This window comes from Mastigoproctus giganteus, chromosome 5, assembly GCF_048544385.1.
Source record: "Mastigoproctus giganteus isolate SK-2022 chromosome 5, ASM4854438v1, whole genome shotgun sequence".
Taxonomy (NCBI): domain Eukaryota; kingdom Metazoa; phylum Arthropoda; class Arachnida; order Uropygi; family Thelyphonidae; genus Mastigoproctus; species Mastigoproctus giganteus.
Genome location: NC_143579.1, coordinates 56456960 through 56477871, shown reverse-complemented (window position 1 = coordinate 56477871; position 20912 = coordinate 56456960). Strand labels below are relative to the sequence as shown.

At 33.9% G+C, this 20912-nt stretch overlaps 1 protein-coding gene across 2 annotated transcripts in view; it reads right to left on the bottom strand.

The window, feature by feature from the left end:
• The window catches only part of LOC150085412 (alpha-1A adrenergic receptor-like), a 146647-nt gene that overhangs the window by 50892 nt on the left and 74843 nt on the right, over positions 1–20912 (bottom strand). Inside the window, exon 1 of one of the 2 annotated variants that reach the window (XM_090373208.1) lies at positions 11094–11661. The exons of the other annotated variant lie outside the window; for it this stretch is intronic. The gene's annotated coding sequence lies outside the window, so the exon portion shown is untranslated. Of the gene's footprint in view, positions 1–11093; positions 11662–20912 lie in introns of those variants that run through there. 2 annotated transcript variants of the gene reach the window in all.

Below are 20912 nucleotides of genomic sequence, written 5' to 3'. Positions count from 1 at the left end.
CAAAGCCAGATTATGAAAATCACGTTAAGAGCAGATACCAGTTAGCAGGACTCTACCAGAAACAACTGAATGAGGAAGAAACACTTAGCAGGTTTATATAGCTACCTAATATGTCGATACCTATTAGTCACTAAAGCAGTATTTACGCATATCGCGGAATGTGAATCTAAAAATACAAATTCTTACTGTTTGTAAATAAAAAACTGCACGGGATAGATAAAAATGGTTTGGATTTTTTAAAATTACTACTAATTAGAATTGGAAAACAAAATTATGCATACCAGAGTAATAGATGTTTTAATTATAGTAAAAATATCCATCTAAGTACTGATAAATTACTCTTATTCTGAGGATATTTTCTTTTTTAAAAAGTTGTGCATAAAGTGGGTGTGATCAGACAGTTCCGAGGCTTCACCAATATTTGGGAAACGGCAAAACTTACCGGATAAACCTCCTTCGAAATGGAATTCTTGACTCTACCTACACTGTGCAATTTCTGGAAGGATTCCGGAATAACTTCCTCAGTTATTGCAAATCTATGCTCTTTCGGAGGGGGGGGGGCTTTAATTTTGGGAAACAAAGATAAAAATAAGTATGGGAGATTATATTGATAGAGTGCTTCGCAAGCAATCCTTGAATAGGAAACGGTAAGTGTTCAGGGGCATTTTCATGATTCTGATTCACTGTTTGATCATACGGGACAAATTTATAATTAACAATGCTCTTCGAGTCAAAAAAATACAATAAGTACGATTGATATGTACATATGATCGAAATTGTCTTCCTTTTTGGCTTAGATGAACCACAGAACATGTTGCGACAAATGGCAACTCTACGAGTAGTAGTCCTCCCCTCCCTCGACCCTTTTCTTTAATCACACCACACATTAACCTTTGTGCCACTTAAATATTACGAATTTCAAGTAACAGATTATTTCTAACTTCCAGTCTACATGTAAGCTAATTTTATCCTGTAAATATGGTTTCTTGTTATGTTGTGTTATAGCAGTCCTTTGATTTAAGAAGTTGGTGACGGTAACTTGCTATATACAAGTCCTTTCGTTCCTGGGCATTAACTTTGTTTATATTTTTATCAAAATAAAACATTGATAAAATAATTGGTCCCATGGTAACCAATGAAAATCAAAAGCAACGAGTTTAGCATCATATAAAACTTCCTGACTTTGATTTTTTTTCATGACGTTAATAAATTAATCCCAGGAGGGTAGAAAATGTTCTTATAAAAATTGTAGGCTTAGAGAGAGAGAGAGAGAAAGAGACGCATCTCGTTCTGAGTGAGAAATTAAACTTTAAAGAAGTGCGGGAATACTTGTTAAAACACGTGACCAAGAAGTTATAAAAATCGTTAATAGCTTTAGGAATAAGTGACAAGAAGAAAAGTTGAATGTAACAGAGGATGTATGAAGCGTATTTTTCTTATGAAAATAAAAGCTACTTGAACCACTTCAGGCTAAATACTCGTAGATGGAGAGCAGTGATAGAGAAAAGGAAGCAATATCCATAGGTGGAAAGTTATGGGGGAAGTGCTTTTTCTTTCAGCGGAAGTTGATGACCCATCATGCTTCACAGATGGTAATCTAGTACAGTTGGGATCTAAACCGGACAGAGTCGGCAGGGGACGATTTCTAATTCGAGATTCCATGATGTGAAGCATCATAACTCTCTCTCTCTGCACTGCACCACTATCAGGATTAAACGAGACGCTTGCTCGTCAAATCTCAGACGTGTACAATGTGCCACACCCTTAACTGCATAAGAAACGTTATTACTAGTTCTCTAAATTACCAGAACTGTAATGGACAGCCCTATTAGTTCGGTCTTTGACCTAATACCTCACATAATAAATGATGTTAAATAATAGCTAAAGTTTGTTTCGTGGAAAGTTTGGTGGTAGTCGTTTTATCCAACAGAAGACAAAAGAGTTGATAGATAAGAAAGTAAGAGGGGTTCTTTAATAATAAAAAGATATTTAATATTAGCAATTATATTATGGTGTCATTTTTAAAAAAAGGTTATTACAATCGTAAATAATACCGTTGATTCTTGCTGCAGGGTCTTTTCAGATGTTTTTAATAATATTTTTTCTAAATTTAACAGAGTTATAGATGAATTTAAGAACATTATTCAAAGTAAGGTAGTCATTTTTAATAAATATGGGCTTTTTGGCATCGTTAGACGAACTGTTGGTTGTAGATTTTCAGAATGAATTATGGGAACATATCGTTCTATTTTTTTACTCCTTTTAACGCCATCTGAGAATTAACCAATGTTCAAAGAGAAAACCCTCTTAGGTTACAATAAATAATCCAAAAGTGTGAACACGTTAACCAGCTTTGGTTTTGGCTATATTGAACAGTTATTGACATGTAAGATCCGAAAATACAGTCTAATGAACTCAGTCCAAATGATCCACTTTGCAACAAATTAATAAAAAAAGGTATATACTTAAAATATATATTTTTTGAATGTAATATATTTTTAAATAACTTAAATATTTGGATTTTTTCGAATATTTTATTAAATATTAAACTATTTTATAAAAACTTTTTGTTTTTAATTTTATTTAAAAGAGAGTTAGATGAAGAATGAGAGTTGGGTAATTTTAACCAGTTAAAAAAGCATTGAGAAATTTCTCAATGAGTACGAGACTATTCTTACTCGTGTCTTTGAGAGTATGGTGCTTATATTTACTTTTAGCCGAATTAAATCCAATTTGAGTGATCAGGCTCTGGTAAAGATATTGTTGAAGAGGAAGTTTATTGTGATGGAAAGAGTAAGTAACTGGTATAAATATTTACCACTCTTCTTTCCAAAGAAATTTCATATAAATTAAAAATAAATAATAATAAAATGAAATGTCCCGAGCATTTAGAAAGTCATAATTAATACACTAATCTCTTTAAAATCCAACATATCGAGGATTAAGAGGAATTTATAAAGACTGTCCTTTCATGTATTTCAACTTACCTTTGCAACGCGTTGCCTTAATACTGCATCACTTTCAAACATATGGCTATTTTTTAAATTACTGAGTCAACCTGTTTCTGAACTAACGGGTCTTTTATTAGCAGGTAGTCTAGTGACAACACGCAGACAAGACACTTGTCAAGAAGTTGTTCGATGTTAGCTGCCACGCAGTATACCAAATCAGTTTTTAAAGTTGTAATCCAGCGAATGCTATCTGTCGAAAGCAGTGCAATACCATCTCAACTCGTTACAAATGAAATTTAAGTCTTTGGTGGCCACAAAAACAGATGGAAAGAATCATTATAAATGCTTACAAATGTAAACAAGTTTAGTGGTTTGCGCTATTTATTGAAATGTGCTCCATCAAAAGTGTTTAACCACTAAAATTACCTCTCTAAAATCCTGAAAATTTTAAACTCTGGCACCTCTCAATCCCCAAAGATTTCCAGATTTTAAGGAGTTCATTGTAGTTACAGTTTAATTACTAAAAAAACCGTTCTTTTCATGATTAATTCTTTCTCAAAATTCAACTTGCAAAGTGTGCAGCTGCAGATAGCCAAATTGATGAACACCTCCAGGATTTATTAGACTTAACCTGAATTAATCAATGCATTTTAAACTGATGAGTGTTTTGAACGAACAGAACAAGGTGGTCTCATCAGGTCACAAAATAGATTTATTAATTCAATCAAATCTCTGTACGTTGTGCTAAAATCCATTCGAGTTGAGGTTCAGTTCTTTAATATCTAGTTTAGCTGAGAAGTCCGCAGTGCAATTGAAAAATTATATCCTTTCAAAGTCATTTTGTCTCGATCTCTCTCTTTTTTTCTGATTCCCTTTATATAAGATATGACTCAGCTTGATATTGTGCATCCCTGTTTCTTTCTGTTTATCCAATTGTTTATCTAGACGCATGGAACATTTGTTCTTTACTAGGAAGTGGCGGATATTTTTATATTTCGTTGTAGTTATGTTCAACATTCTCAGTAATCTCCCACAGCTGAGGATGGTTTTTAACCTACAGAGTAAGGCGATTGGATATGCTTTGTGCATATTAATATGCATAGTTCACTGAAATGGAGGCTGAATTAAAATTCAGTGAATCTGCTTTTAGTGATAATCTAATATTCAGCTAATAATTAAGGCCAGAAAAAAGTAATTGCTAAAATTCGCTTAGATTACTCGTATAGATATTATAAATTATTAATCTCCAGTTTCACGTTTCCATAAAAATTATTAGATTAGCAAAACTCTGCTTTCCTGTAATCTTCATTATAAAGAAGAGATTTCCTTGAGGAAAGCCCCCTAAACGCGACCTTCGAAAGAAACCCACACGTGAAACTAGGTAAGACATTTAACGTTCACTGCAGACGCACAAAATAAGGAGAGAAATGAGACACGCAAACGCCCCCGCACACTCTGATACACGGACAATATTGTAACTATGCGAGATAAGATCAAGGTAATGATGTCAGACGGGAAATATTTTTCGAACCAGGCAGACTCTGCCCACGTTCTTCGTGGAGAAATGTAAACAAGAGGGCAACTTTACTACAAACGGAAGAAGATGGAGAGAAAAAAAAAACAAAAAAGGTAAAAAAAAAAAACAAAAAAAAAATTCCTTTTTCACAAGATCAAACTTGCAATAAAATTTATTATTATTAAGGTGGGTAAAAATTTAGGATTAATTTTCTAATTGAAATAGTATTAATCGCGTGGTTTATTTGAAATTCGAAAAAAGCAGACGAATAGTTATCCGTCTGCTTTTTGGAGTTTCAAATAAATCTTTTGCCATTTGGCAGACGAATAACTTTTTTGTTCCAACTTTTTTGTTGGAATTCTCAACTGGTGATCAGTTAGTATATTTGTCAGACATTTACGATTAAGTATAATAAGCGTATAATTATAAAAAAATGCATTATAGTACATAACAGTATAACGAACTCGTTGGGAATAATAACAGTATGGAGACCCAAAGCATTCTCACAAATAAAAAGATGTTTTTTATTTTCTGTGACAGTTGTGATGCTTTTCTTAATCATATTTGTAAAATACTTATCACCTCAAAGATTTTAAAGCGAGTAGAAACTTCCATCACACAAATTCAATGATTTGTATACAGTGGTGCTAAAAAAAAAAAAAAAATTGCATCACTTGCAAAATTCACCGAATTTCCGTGATTAGCAAAATATCATATATGCTTTATAATAGTTATCCTATTGCATCATCCATCTTTAGAAAGCTCTCTTAGATGATGTCATGCGCCATATATGATTGTATCGCCCCTAGTGGCAGTATAAATACAGTGCCACAAGCCCAGCATTCTGTGATTTTACAATGACTGAGTTTTCGCGATTAACATCACGTAGGGAAAGCGTTGAAAGCAGAGGGACATTCTACGCATGAAATAGCTATAAGGATTCACTGTAATCAGTCAACAGTGGTACGTTTATTACGAAAATTATGAGAAATTGGCAGTCTAAATAGAAAGAAAGGAAGTGGACATCCACAAATATCTTCTGCAGTGGAGGACAGATTTCTGGTCCATCTGTGTGTCCGAAACAGAAGATCCTCTTCGACAGATCTCAGAACAGCGTGGGAGGAGGGAGGAAAGTACTGCTACAGTATGTTGACTCTTTTCTCATCGGGATTAGTAGCCCAAGAAAAAAGCCACTTTTGACGCAAAAAATGAAAGCACAGAATCTAAAGTGGGCAAGGGAGCATGTACTTGGTCTGAGGATCAGTGTTATTTGTGTTATTTTCTCTGATGAATCAAAATTCAACTTGTATCGTTCGGATGACCAGCAGACTGTTAAACGAAGAAGAATTTCATCCTGACTGTATAGTCTTCACAGTGAAACATTCTGCACCTCAAATGATATGGAGCTGTATTTCACATAGAAGAGTTGGTAGTCTTGAATTTGTGAAGGGTACAGTGAAGGCTGAGGTGTACAAGGACCGACCTTCTTGAGACAAAATTTCTTCCCCAATTTGAGATCATTATGGGAATGTTGCCAATTGCATTTTTCACGATGACTCTGCTCCATGTCATAGACCAAAATCCGTAAATACTATTTCATAAACTTAAAACCTGTCCTTCAACCAAAAATGGTTGAAAGACAAATCAATTTGCACATAACATTGCCTGAGAACTGTCCAGACCTCAATCTAATTGAAGATTGTTGAAACAAAATGGATGTTTCAGTAATGCAAAAGAAACCAAAAAACACTTCGAGCTGCAGCAGAAATTAATGTGTGTGTGTGTGTGGTACCATGAAGCTCCCCATAAATACATTCAAAACCTTATTGAGTCGATGTGCAGCAACCATCAGAGAAAGGGGTGGGCCAACGAAATATTAGTGTGCATTTTGTTGTATTTTTTTTTTTTGATTATACAGCTGCTTATAGTTTCAGCAAAATAATGAAAAAATAAATAAATAAAAAAACCAGCGCGTTCAGAAAATTTGTTATTGTTTATTTATGTTCTTTCTAAAAGATTAGCCTCCAGTACAAGGACAAAACTTTTTTAAGCACTACTGTACATCAGTGTGTACAATATTACGGATTAAATTCTTTATGCAATAATCTAATCAACTCTAACTATTTGTAATTAAGCATTATGAACACAGATCATAAGAGAAATGGTTTTAACTTGAAAATCTTCCTAATAACTCTCGAAAATTAATACGGTTTTCAAATAATAAGAACCCAATCTTTTTTTTTTATCTAATACATTAAATAATACAATATGAATATTGAGCTATCTGCTTTGTGAATACAACTAGAGTACAATCCGGAATTTTTAAAGAATTTAATGTGAATAACACATACATATTTGGGTGGAGTTTACAATAAGCAGGCTATTTTTAATGTTTCCGTATTTTTCTGACTACACGACGCTCCATACTATTGTGGGGAACATTAAGTGGAATAATATATAAATTTCCTGTTTATATTGTGGGACTAATTCTACACCGCTTGCTATAAATGTATTTCAATGTGCTTTTTCAAATATTTTGATTTAATAAAGGATTAACGATACTAGAAAAAAAAATGATCACGAGATACATCGCGACATCTGGTGGGCAAGTAAAGAATCTCAAGTATCCCAAACTTTGTTTACTTCACTTTACACTAATGCATCCCCCATTCCAGCTCATTATCGATTTACTAATTATGGCAAAAATTCTTACAGTTGATTCGCTCGCTGTCTAATTTGGTGTGAAATTCTCAAAAAATAAACAATGGGAAGAAAAATTCTTTATAGAAAGGTGTTATTCTTTATAGACAAACATTATTCGTCTCTTTACTTTTTGATGAAGTCCCGTTCTTCAAAGGCTCGCAATTAAAGTTCCTACATAGCACCATATGTTTATAATGTAGTAGAACACGACTTGGGAAACCTAGAGGTCTGTGTGTGCAATATGTGTCTTCATTCTATGCTTTAATAGGAGGTAACGCTGGCCGCAGTCGCTTCATCAATCGATAGGGCTATGTGGTAAAGAAAGTACCTTGTACCCTGTATTGATTTTCGTTTTATGTGTAGCAATACTTTCTTGGTGTCTTTGCAGCGACCAGGCGATAAATCATAATATTGGAAATACAGCGAAACCAGGCTCGCTGAGTTTTCCCTTAGAATAATATTAAATAGGAAGAGAACCCCATAGACAAAGATTCGATTGCACGTCAAACATGTTCCGATTGCTGTATATCGTATAGTTTTATATGAAGCGTCTTCAACGACACCTATCCACCAACTTTACTTGCTGCAAGTATATTAGCTAACTGGACCAATATCATTCTAACTGAAATATAGTTCCAAGGAGAGTCCTGTCATGTAAACTAGAGCGAATCGAACCCTGTTGAATTCAAAAGACGAATTAAATAGCCACGTTATGCTATTTTGGTTGACTTTTCTCCATTCGTTAACTGACAACAACTGGAGTTAGTCGATAAACAAACTTTGCCAGCTGCTGCCACCTGGTGTTCAGTTAATTGTAAATGAGTCAGACATTTTATTACTTTTTTTGAAGATCACGTATTTTATATATCTGGAACGTTTAGTGAAAACTTGTTAGAAATTAGTCTTATGTTTAAATATACAAGTTTAAATTTAGTATATTTTTGTTACCGATTTGATTTTATTCCATATCAAAATAAAGACATTTGTTTTGCAGTAAAGTACACTTTGTTGTATAAAACATCCTTTAAATACTTTTCCAAGCATTTAAAACTAAAGCAAAAACAACAACTTTTAAAAAAAATCAAATCTGTAACAGCGCCATCTACTGACAATAATATGGAAATCTCTCAATACATTTTTATGGAGTCTTAATTATTAAATAATGTAATTGGTTGAGAGTGTACTTCATTTGTTAATGTTTATTTTAAGGATTTCGGTGATATGAGCCTAAATAGTACTTTATATAGTTTTAATAAATAGAACTTTTCAGATCTCAAAGTACTTTTATTAGAAGGAAAAAAATGAGGAATAAAACTCGAATTTAAAAAAATGTATAATTTGTAGTATATACAGCAATCTGTTTAACAGAATGTCAAAAATGGAAAAATATATTTGGAAACTGTACAAATTAATAAAAATGCTATCGAACCTCTAAAAGTAATGTAAAAATCTTATAATATAAGTATTAGATTTTTTTTAAATTCTGGAAAGAAAAAAAAAAAAAAAAAAAAAAACTTTCCTTTGATATTGCACTTTTTAAAAATTATCAGTTTTTTCTTGACTTAAACAGGAAATTAATTGCATTTTCTTATTAGTTAAACTAACATTTCATTTGGACTGAAAATACGGATTAACTGTTCTCTTTTGTCTCAGTGTGTCAGTTTATAAATTCGATATGAATCTGGATCAGGAATCGGCAGTCTTTAAAGACCTACCTATGCTTGAATGATTCATGAAAAAAAAAACAGTCGTATCCAGTCGAAACAGACCTTGACATCATTCGAGTGTGGTGGTGCCACTTCGTCTAGTTTCTCAGCGTATATTTTCCAATTCATCGTAAAGCCCTTGAAGGGGATGTCCAACTTTGTTTCAACTACACATCGCGTTTAAAATTGGACAACTGTGCCACTTTGCAAAATGTCTTTTCTATTATTCAATAGTGCATAATGATATTTTCAATAAAAGTAAAAAATATACATATAAATTTTTATAAAAGATTTAATTTTTCATAAATAATAACGCCTATACTAAATAACTATTTTAAATTAAGAATTCCTTAAAGAACATAACCCACCCCCGCTATATAAATAAAAAGAAACGCATTTTTTAAGGAATTTCTAACTCCGCCTACTCCCTAGTGAGGATCCGGATTCAAAACTGCTCCTATACTGTACCAGGATTTAAAAAAAAAAAAATTAAGAATTTAAAAATATCTTCTTGTAAATGTGTTCATCGTATCACGGATGAACACATTTCCAATTCATTGAAATTTTTAAAATGTATATATTAATAATAAATAAAAGAGAGTAAGAATAAAATTTAAGTTTTGTCACGTAAAAAAATATGGTTATTTTATTTATTAAAAAAATAAGCAAGAATTTAAAAATTTATGATGTGTGATTTACAATTATTTGTCTATCAGAGTATATAAACAAATCACCTCGGAATGCACACTATGAAAGAACAATATTTAGCTAATTAAACAGATGATTTTGTAATTTTATGCTGCGAAAAGGCTCAACAAAATGCATGCTTGACTATCAACATAAACTTCTATTAACAAATAATAATTATGTTTGAAAATCCAAGAACAAAAATCATGGTTTATAACGCTAAAAAAACTAACAAAATTAATGGTAGTCAAATACAGAGTCAAACTCTGTGCAATGCTGTATTTAATAAAAAAATTAATATAAGCTAAAGAAGTGCACAAAAATAAGGAGCAGTTTTTACAATTATCTAATATTTTAAAAAAAATCTTAGAAAGTTTTTAAGTTACAACATTTTTATATAAGAATTAAACTTTATTTTACTTAAATTCTCTCTACATCACCTAATAAATTGCAACTTCTTAAACTGATATTTGGCTAGCATCAAATCGGTGATTATCACACCTCTAAAACACGACGCATGCGTACATCACTCTAAACACAATAAACCACAAGCCTATTTTGATTTAAATCTCATAATGACACGTTTTATTTTAAAGAATACCTACATTTTTGTTAAATTTAGATTTTATACCTAAGCTGATGATTTTAAACAACTCGTACAAAATAAAATTAAATTTATTTCTACGCTAGAAATTTGTTTTAGATATACAAGGTTTTAAGATGAAAATTAAAATACGTTAACCCTCGTTGAAAAACTGACAACATTGCATGCAGGACAGTAGAATCAAATATTTATTTATCTTCAGTGCTTTGTCCTGTTGTAAATTAAAGTCAGTATTCTTGGCAAAGCTCAAGGGATTTGATTTTCTGTTCTTTGACCATTACTTCACCGAGATAAGTCTTACTAACATACAAATGTACTGTCACTAGATGATTGACACAGTTCGTGTGTACTTCTCAAAACTCTTACACCATTTTACAATTTCATACTGTTTTGTTGTCATTATTTAAGCGCTCTGAGGATGTCAGTAATGCAAACATCACCTTATTATTTATATTTTCAAGTTATAAGCGAATAAAAATAAACGTATAAAGTCTAAACTTAGCTTTCACTCAATTTCAAAATGGTTGCAGCCTTTGACGCAGAAAAGAAACGCCCCCCTATGAACTTATGATTAAATGAGCCTATATTTCATTGTCATACACGTGCCTCTTGACCATAAACAGCATTAAAAAAAAAAAAACACAAACACACAAGACGTTCGCGCACACACACCATTTCCCAGCTTCTATCTAACGAGCAATATCGAGATATTCGTATTTATGCAAATATGCAAAGCAAGGGGAGGCTAAAAAAATGTGCACGAGGCAAACGCTCTACTTATTAACAACAATGCAGGGTTAACAGAGCGGTTCTTGCAAAGCAGGCCGTGCGCAAGCACATACAAACAGACGCACGCACACCTCTCCAAGGCTCTTATCGATATGCATAACACGAACAGAAAAAAAAAAAAAAAAAAACATCCTTACCTCAGAGACAGTTGCAGGCGTTTTATTGTAATGTTTCTTGCAAACCTCCTGTTTTGTCGATTCCTAAACGACTAGGGCACCGACAGCAGTCTGAGCTCTGCGACTCCGCCAACATCCGCAACTTCTGACCATTGATCATCATTATCATGCGCTAGCCTATTCCTTTATACTGCAACAGAGAGCTGTCTTTGGGAAAGCCCTGTTAAGAGGGTGGAGGGTTTTCTAGGGGGGAAGGGAGGGAGGAAGAGTAGGGGGTGTACTAATAGTCAGGTCCACCTCACCGGTGTGATGCTGCATCGAGAATTTCACTAAATCAGTGGGTCCGACAGTGTACGGAGGCCTTTCGGATGATGCACGGAAGAGGCGATCCGCTGAAAACTCTGGCGATACCTACTTCCCTCGGGACGGTGTGTATACGAGTGGCCAGCTGATGAAGGCAGTTCCTGTGTGTGCTACAGTGCCAGGTTGAAGGAGTCCAGTCGGGAACACACTGGCCATTGTAAAGCACACATGAAATTTGACAAGGCAGCAGTTCTGTAGATACCGCCAGCACCATAACACGGCAGTGCGCCCGTGAGTGACTGGGTTGGGCACCATTTGCCATGTGGGTAGGGGAGCATGTGACACGCATACAGGAAGCATTGGACTGTCTTGGTGTGTTTTTGCATCGCTCTATTTTTTTCTCCGCGCTTTCCTTTTCGTTTATTCGTCCGACTGTCGTGGCTCGCTAATGCGATGAACACACACAATTATCCGTCTCTCTCTCTCGCTAACCCCCTCGCTACTACCTTTATTTTTCGCGTGCACGCGCGGACATATACGAGGAGGATTTCGTGTCTCTCTCTTCCCCCCTCCCTTGGAAACAAATCTGTTGATACGGCGAACTCTCTTTGAGTCGGACAGAAGGAAGCTCTGTCCAATTCTGTAAACCTACAGGGGGGTTTTTTTTGGAGATGAAAACAAATGGGGGGAAAACGGATGCAAACTGCAACCGGCCGTTGCTTTTGAACTGTACCAATTCCACCTTCCCCGGGCTTCGTAAGGCGAAGCGCGAGGCTTACGGCGGGAGTAGCAGGGTAAGGCTTACTGCACGTACGTGAAGGGGTGTCCTTCGCTAGGTTACCGTGGTCCAGCTAGAAGAGGTGGGGACGGAAGATCGGTGTCCCATCCTGTCTACCTACAGCTACGAACGCCTAGTTTATGCCGATCTGCATTGGGACTGAAGCATTACGGTAAATTGCATTTTGTCTTTCGCATTCTACCCTAAATTGTCAGTTGGATGTGAGTGTTTGTGTGTTTAATTAGCCTTCTTTCAAGGCTATCCGTGAGACTTCCCTTCACTACCATGGTTACAGTTTTTTTTTTCTTTTCCCCTCTACCTGGTACACTAGTGAAGGTGATGAAACACGGTTTGATATTACTCATCCAGTGAGGGAGGGGAGGGAGGTCTGTGAGTCGATGTAGCAATCGAAGCTGGGCGGGTTTTCTCTCTCTCTCTCTCTCTCTCTCTCTTTCGTTCGCTCGCTAGATCATAAGGCCGGAAGAAAAATGAACTCGCTTGCATTTCTGCATAGAAAGAGAGGGTAGAGAGCGTTTCTGTAGCGGTTGCAGGTGAGGGTTATACGTTACAAGTGATAGCATAAACTGGCAATCATTTCCGGTATTTCCAATGTGGAGGCGGAATTCCTTTAATGTTCTTTGTCAGTAAGAATGCCTTCAATCACGTTGTTGTAAACATTGCGCTGTTAGAATTATTAAACAGCATTACTACACTTAGCAGAGATGATCAGGTTATAGTAAAAAAAATTAATGGTTCTGTTAAGGGGTTTAATATAATCACATAATGAGATTTCTGAGGTTTTTCTCCTTTTTTTATTGGCGAGTTCGCATATGCATAAAGCGCCTCTTGGCTTCATTATGTTGGTCTGTCCGTCCGCATGTAATACCTCAACTCCTATTGGGTGGATTTTAATGAAATTTTATATATGACTCGTTTAAAATGATTTATTGAGTATTTCCATTTAAGAATATAAATCTGGTAATTATAATTTTTTTTTTTTTTCATACATATCTCATGGATTATCCGTATATTGTAATTGAGCGCTGGATGTTATGTTTTGTTACAGTGTGCTGATTGGAGGAACGAATGGGCAATATGGTGGATGCGCAGAAAATAAATGTTCTCGGTTGTCGTTGAGCGCATATGCTCAAAGAAAAATGCTCGTTTTTCCGTTATTAGTTTACTAAACATATAAATCATGATTATTGTTATTTTATTTGTTTATTATATAACTCATAGCGGGAATTACTTATATTAATCACAGAAAGAGGAAAAAAACTCAATTAAATTAAGAAATAAAACTTGAAGTTCTTGAATTCGTTAAAATATACATCTGACCCAGTTAAACTAAAAAGAAAGGAATAATTATAATTTATTATATAATTTTGATGGAATTATTAATATTTTATTAACGATTAATAACAGAATGATGCTGCGAACATCTCTCTCTTCCATAGCAACCGAACTTTTATGCACCTTTCTGTTGCTAAGGGATGTATCTCCATTATTCAGTAAAAGATGGATGCCTTAGCAACAAAAAACTCTTTTACTGCTTCCAAAAGCTGAATATTGCGTCAAAAATTATATATAATTTTTAATTTTTCCCAATAATAAAAATAATATATCTTGTGTTAAAAGATCGCAAGCTCCAAGAATAAAATGAATAAATTAAAAGAAAGTTTTCATTCGATTTTTAAGTTTTCGTGTATTTTTAATCAACGATATAAACTAATTTTAATTTTGTCTTTTTAATATTGTCTTATTGTCTTATTTATAATTTTTAATTTATAGTATTATTTAGTAACTTTACAAAAAAGTTTTATTGATATTATTATACTACTAATTATTATCTAAAATAAACCAATAAAGTTATTAAATAATTTGAGTAGAGTAGAAAGATAGGTCATAAAACGATCATGGGTATCACTTGATGAGAATAAATGGTTCCTTGATGGTGCTCAACTTTGGTTAACCAGAAGAAAACTTTAAAACAGTTTCAGAAGATTCCAGTAAGGAAGAATAACTTTTAAGAGGTTACATCCTAAACGTAAAAACGCATTCAGATTCAAGACTGGATGGTGCATAACTATCTAAAGAGGAAGAAGATTTATCCCATCGCATATTACGTTTAACTAAGTTCAAATAACCATCGTATCCACCACCTTTTTACACTAAACTATGAAGGCCCAGCGAATCGTGTCTACAACTGCCAGTAAGCTGAACTTGAACCTCTTCCAAATACCACAGAGTACTTAGTGTCTGGAGACTTTTTCTGCAAAAACCGATCTACAATATTTGAAATTCTTCACCTAGCCTTAGGAGTTAATTTTATTGATAAAGGAAGCTACTTCAATTACTATTTCGCTCACTCTCTCAAAGAGTTACTTTAATCACGTGTTTCTATCAAACTGAATTGCAGTATCACTTCGGGCTTTCTGCACGGTACCAAATGCCAATATTCCAGGGAGCCTTGAACTAAGCCAGCTTAAATTTATAAGGTCGGTGACCGTATTGAGTCTGGCCAAGGATTAAATACACAACATGACGTTGTATAGACAGCTTCGCATAGCCAGGAATGTATGGGGGAAGGAGGATTTGCACTTCTTTTTATTGAAGATAGATAGAGAGAAAGAGTGAAGAGAGAGATCAATAAAGAGAATGGGTGTAGAATTATTAGAACTTTAATGAGATTTAAAATGAGATTTTTGGAAGATTAAAAAGTTAAAAATGAAACTCATAAGAGATAATGAAAGATGAAGGAAGAATAGACTAAAACCATAGAGGGAGAGAGAGAGAGAGATGGACAGACAGCGAGAGAGTTTATTTTTGTGTGGGCTTCTTAAAATACTTCATTATTATTAAAACTAATAAACGGCAAATATTTTTGTACATATTTTCATATGTCTATTAGTTTTAGGCAAATACTTTTCACAATTATTTATTGAACTGCCGGTCTTATATTGATATATGTTTGGACTGGAGAATTCTGAAATATTTTAATATCTTATCACGTTTATGAAACATCAAATCGTCTCTAAGTTTACCCTGAAAACTCAAAAAGATTCAAATTATTTTGTAAATTAAATTTTTGGTTTTTGAAATGTAGTACTCTCGTTAAATAGAAAACAGATATGAAGAATTCAAGGCTTTATATATTCTTTATAAGTACTATAATCGATAAAATGACAAAATTTAAAATTTCTTATCTTTGGTGAGTTTTTATGACCTCAAAATATTGCAAAGACACAGGTGTTAACCAACTTTTCTGACAGTTGATATCAACAAGAATCTTGGGATTCTAGCTGGGGTAGAATACATCTGTTGATTCGTCCCTTCTGCTTGCCTTTATATATGGCACAGAAATCTGGACGTTTCTCCTGTTTCAACAATCTGTTTAGATCCCAACATCAGATGAGATTTAGCTGCCGAGGTGGATCTTGTACAAATACAGATCACCTCACACAAATGGTCACTCAGTTTGACTGAAAAAGAATCTCAGACAGGATCTTTGCCCTTTGCGAAGGCAATTGTGAAAGCGATGACCGGAGACATTACTGCTCTAAACTTTTGGGAAGAATGCCAGTGGAGAAATCATGTCTTACCAACCCAGGACTCCTTGCACTTTAACCAACGACCTTAAGGCTGTGTGGGAAAAATACCTCTTTTTTTTTTCGTTAGTATCATTCGGTCACAGGGCTGTTCTTAATTCAATTAACTTTTATATGAAATATTGTGGTGAGAACCAGTAAATTAGTTTTATTTCTACATTTAAAGATCTTAAACTCTCTAAACATTGCATATATAGCAATTTCATTAGACATTAATTCTCCTATTACTCTTTTGTTTCAAAATTCCAGGTATTTTTAGCATAAGATGTACACTGCAATCAGTGTACATAAATAGCATATATATTTTACATAAATAGCATATACTATTGTCATTGTTTGCAATGAATAGGAGAAGGCGTTGATGATGATGTTCTCCTTCAAAATCTGCTTCTAATAATCCTCTTAAATTATCATCCACAATGATTATCAAGAATGAAAATATATGGATGATATTTAAATTATAGGATTATCTTTCTGTATTAGTCAGAGGGGAAGCAAAAGTTTAGAGTAAAGATGTCATCTTCATCATCAATCAACCTATCATCCATATTACTTCGCATAAGAGATGATCATATAAATATTGATAAATAAACTCACATGAACTAGAAAAACAGTACATAACTAGAGAGAGAGAGAGAGAGAGAGAGAGAGAGAGAGAGAGAGAGAGAGAGAGATTAATGTCAAAATAATGGATATTGATTGAAAAGATATCATATAAATTGAAAAATAAAGTTTGGTTAAAGAACTTTAACGATATTGAATTTTGAAAGACTATAAAACTATGGAGAACGCAATGAAATATTTTTGATGCTTCAAAGACATTTTTATCCAGCCGCAGTAATTAGAGATAAAAGGGTGCAGTAGAATGTCTCTAATATAATGTTTTTTTATTTTTTTTATTTCGAACTTCCCTAGATAATTCTCTGATAACTTCTCAGCAAGAGTCAATATTCTTGTCGTTTGCCCCTTTAAAAACATCTCCACTGCTTGACACACTTAACAAGCAGTGAATGCCTCATTGGAAAACGTGACCTTTATTATTTCAAATCAGAACCTTTTTTTTTTTTTCTCTAATTTTTAATTGTCCATATCGGATAATTTCTTAATATGATTTCGTAAAGCTGATTACTGCGTAATATTTATAAAATTTCCAGCTTTGAAATACATATTTTGGATTTAAAACGGACGCCCTTTTAACTTTGCTACATTTACTATTCGATCCACCGTTTCTCTCTTTTTTAATAAGAAATCGTTGCGAAGGTATGGGACACTAGTGTAGCCAGGGGTTGCGTGGAAAAGATCGCATAAGTATGGAGCTCTGTAACTGTCTCGATCACGCCAAACTTCCGACCCTCCCCTCGTGTCTCGTGATGGTGATAGGGTCGGAGTGCTGCGTCAAAATCGAAGCTTCGCTTTAAGTGGAAAAGATTTCTGGCAAAGTATGGAACGAATATACGAAAGCGGTGGACAGGTTGTCAAAATGGGTTCAGAAACTTGATATCTGGGGGACAAGCGGTGCTTTTAGTGGGAGATGTTTAGCTCCGCAAACACAGAATTGTTTTAATTCACTTTTAGATTGGTACAGACCACTAGAATTTTGCTATCATCTTTTGTTGCCAAGATTTCTCAGCTAGTTAATTAAATGGAAGATGTTTGAATCGAAACTGATAATAGAAGAGAAGTATCAGAATAATTCTAATTATAAATTATAGAGAAGACCAGCAATATTAATTGTAAATATAAATTAATTATAAATATTCGACCTTATCATAGTAATTAATTTATTTTAAACACCTTTTTATTTATTAAATGTAATATTTCTTTTTTTTTCTTATGTTTAAAATTAAGTTTAATTACAAGACATCTTAAAATCGGTAGAGTTTAGTAAATAAATATTTTCAGTAAATCTGTTTTAGAAATCAAACTATTTATGCTAATTTTGTTGAATGTAGGATACAAAAACATTAATAGACATTATAAAGGAGATCAATTCAAATTTAATTGGCGGGCAATTTAAGTTTAAATTGAATTGACTGTTCTAAAAAGCTTGAGTAGTAATTATAAATTATAATTTTATTAATTAATTAATATACTTAATAAATTATTAATTATTTTAATTAAGAGAAGGATTATTGCACTGCAATAAAGGTCGTGTTATTGCAGATAGGTTTCAACATCCTTTTATATTTTGGATCATAAAAAGGATCTCTCAATGGAATTTTAAGGTTTCTTAATATGTGTAATATTTGCTAGCAGTCTGACGTAATGGTTTTAATGTTTCTTCACTGAACGCATTGGCACTATTAGAGGAATCATCCTTGTCCATGGCTGTGAATTGCTTCTTCCTTAAATATCGGAACTTCTTTTGCCACTAGAACAATGGGAATACTTTTATAGCTGCAGTGAAACAAAATATGACAAAAAAACTATCCATTTCAATGTGCAGAGCGAAACGTAACACAAAGTTATCGAAGGAATATGAGATGTAGGAAAGACCTCATCCAATCAATAAAACATTTCTCAGAAACCTGAAGAAAGAAGTGAATAGACAGAAAAGGAAATGAGAGATGTCCTTTTCTTGTTGCCACGTGTTCATGTCATTATCTATAAGATCTACATCGTGATAACCGGTGCGTGAAGTTGCAGTCAGAGACCAGTCGCATTTTCAAGGGCATTGACTGCATTGTGTTTCAATCGCTAACGTCACATTTCAACGATCCTGTGATCCCGGAATCTTGAGAAATTGAAACGGGTATTCGGCATTTGAACACGAAAAATTCATCTCCCATGTTAATGACGTGTGAAATAAGATGGTTGGGTCTTTTTTGAAAATACTCTGCACCTTTTCTTTTTGGTCTTTGCTGCCTGTACCATACATATATCAACGATTTAGAATTCTATAAGGAAGTAAATAAATAAATAAAAGACAGAAAGAATTTGTTTGATTTCCTCTTCCTTTTCCTGAGTTATAATGATCGGGTATATTCCTTTACATCTAACTCTATAGGCACCAAGAAATTCCAGCTTCAAAATGCAACTTAAATTTCTTGATTATGGAATCATAATGCTCACACCACACACTGCAATTTGCTTGGAACGAACTAGATGGAGCACTAACATCATTCCCCCATATAGTTTCGATTTAGCATCTTCAAATTTCGATCTATTTCCTTATCTTAAGCGATATGTTGAAGGAAAACGCTTCCTTAGCAATTTAAAATCTTTTTTCTCCTTAAACACAATCCTTAATAGTCGAAGAATCCTCATTGACGTGATCCTTAACATTTAATGAATCCTCATTAACGCTACCTTAACATTTAAAGGATCATCATCAATGTGATAAATAACATTTAAAAGATTTTTAACTTTTAATGATATGTTTTATGTTTGAAACATTTTAAAGAATTTTTAAATACAATATTAAAACCATCCGGTATAATTGGAATCTTACTTTGCATCTAGTAGATGTAAAGCAAGGTTCTGTCACTTTATTCATCGGGTTTTCCGATATATACGAGATCATTGATTTCATTTATGAGTATTAATAATATTTCCTTTTTCTGTGGACCACTACATTATGTATTTTTCTGTAAATCAATGCGAAATGTGAATTCAAGTGACTGCCAAAGGCTCTGAAGTCAGTTTCATTGATTATGTATTAGGTGAAACGAATCGCATTCACTGTATATTGCTGATTTATCAAGGTCATTCTGGAACTAGTGGAAAACGGATGCAACAAAAGATATATAGCTTTTCTTACGTTTATTACTATAGCAGAATTTCTTCCCGACAGACCGCGTCGCTTTGTTTGTATGTGTGTACCATGAATCCTCTGAAGTACAGACAGGTTCTTTGTGTGTAGAATGTTGTTACTGTAACGTTATATCGTTTTGATCGGAAAACAAAGATGATGAGACAAACCATTCTCCATCTCTTTGCTCTTCTGTCTCTCCGGAACTCGGACGAAAAACTCATTTGCTGGGGTAGATTGAAACTCCAAAAGGATTCTAAGACCAGACGTATAAACAGAGAATATATAACGGTAATAGTCTTACAATCCATTTCAACTGAAAAGAAATATTGGAGAAAAAAGACATTATGATACTGCACTATACATAAAATAAATGATAGTATGATTTTGTATTGGTTTAGAAAGTTAAAATATAGCATATAGTACGCAATAAATTAAACGAATCCAAATCTGGCTGACACCTAATAGATATTACAAATAACGCATCATTCTTGAGTAGGACATCTAAAAAAGTTAATTATAGATATTCATTAATATCTTTAATTATTTCTAGTTGCTCTCTTCACAGCCTAACTTTCTTATCTTCCTTCAATATAGATAGCTGATTATAACTTCACTATATAAGGCTCTTCTAACTTCGCCTTTGTGAACCGACTGGCAACTTAATAGAGGAGAAAACCTGTCTTATTGTTGGAGAACGTTTAGCAGGAGCCACAATTTATCCAATGCATCAGACTGTCTTGTGCCCACCACTCAAGCTGTTGCATATAGCATCATGGTATGGGGTGTGTTCTTTTCGTAGATCCCTCTCTAATGCTGATAGGTCACGTTACTGCCAATGAATACCATTCTGTCGTATCGAACAAACTTCATCCTTCAATGCTTATTTTTTTTTACCTGGATTGGGATGTATCCATTCAAAACGACAACGCAGCTATCCGCCATGCAAAAATTATATTTGAATGATTGGAGGGACATTCTCGAAATTTTCACATCTCTGGCCGCCCAATTCTCCAGATTTGAATCCAATTGAAAACATCTGGAAATGTTGGAAAAGGCAGTTTAGCTCTGCAGTTCGCACCCGACCACAATACAACAGCTGACAAATATCGTGATGGAAGGACGATCAAATCTAGAGCTAAACTTCCTCATACACGTATTGAAATCCATGCCATAACGTGTACGGTTTGTAATTCGTGAAAACGGTGGCCCTACTAGATATTGACTAAAGGTTTCTAATTATTTGGCCAGTGAGTGCTTGATTCGAAAGCAAAATTTCTTCCATTATGTGCAGTTGTTACTGAATCACTGTTTGGTTTTCATTTACCCACTTTAATATGAATCCGATGCGTAGCTTTAAATGATTCAAAGTACGTAATGCAAGAGAATGGGATACATGT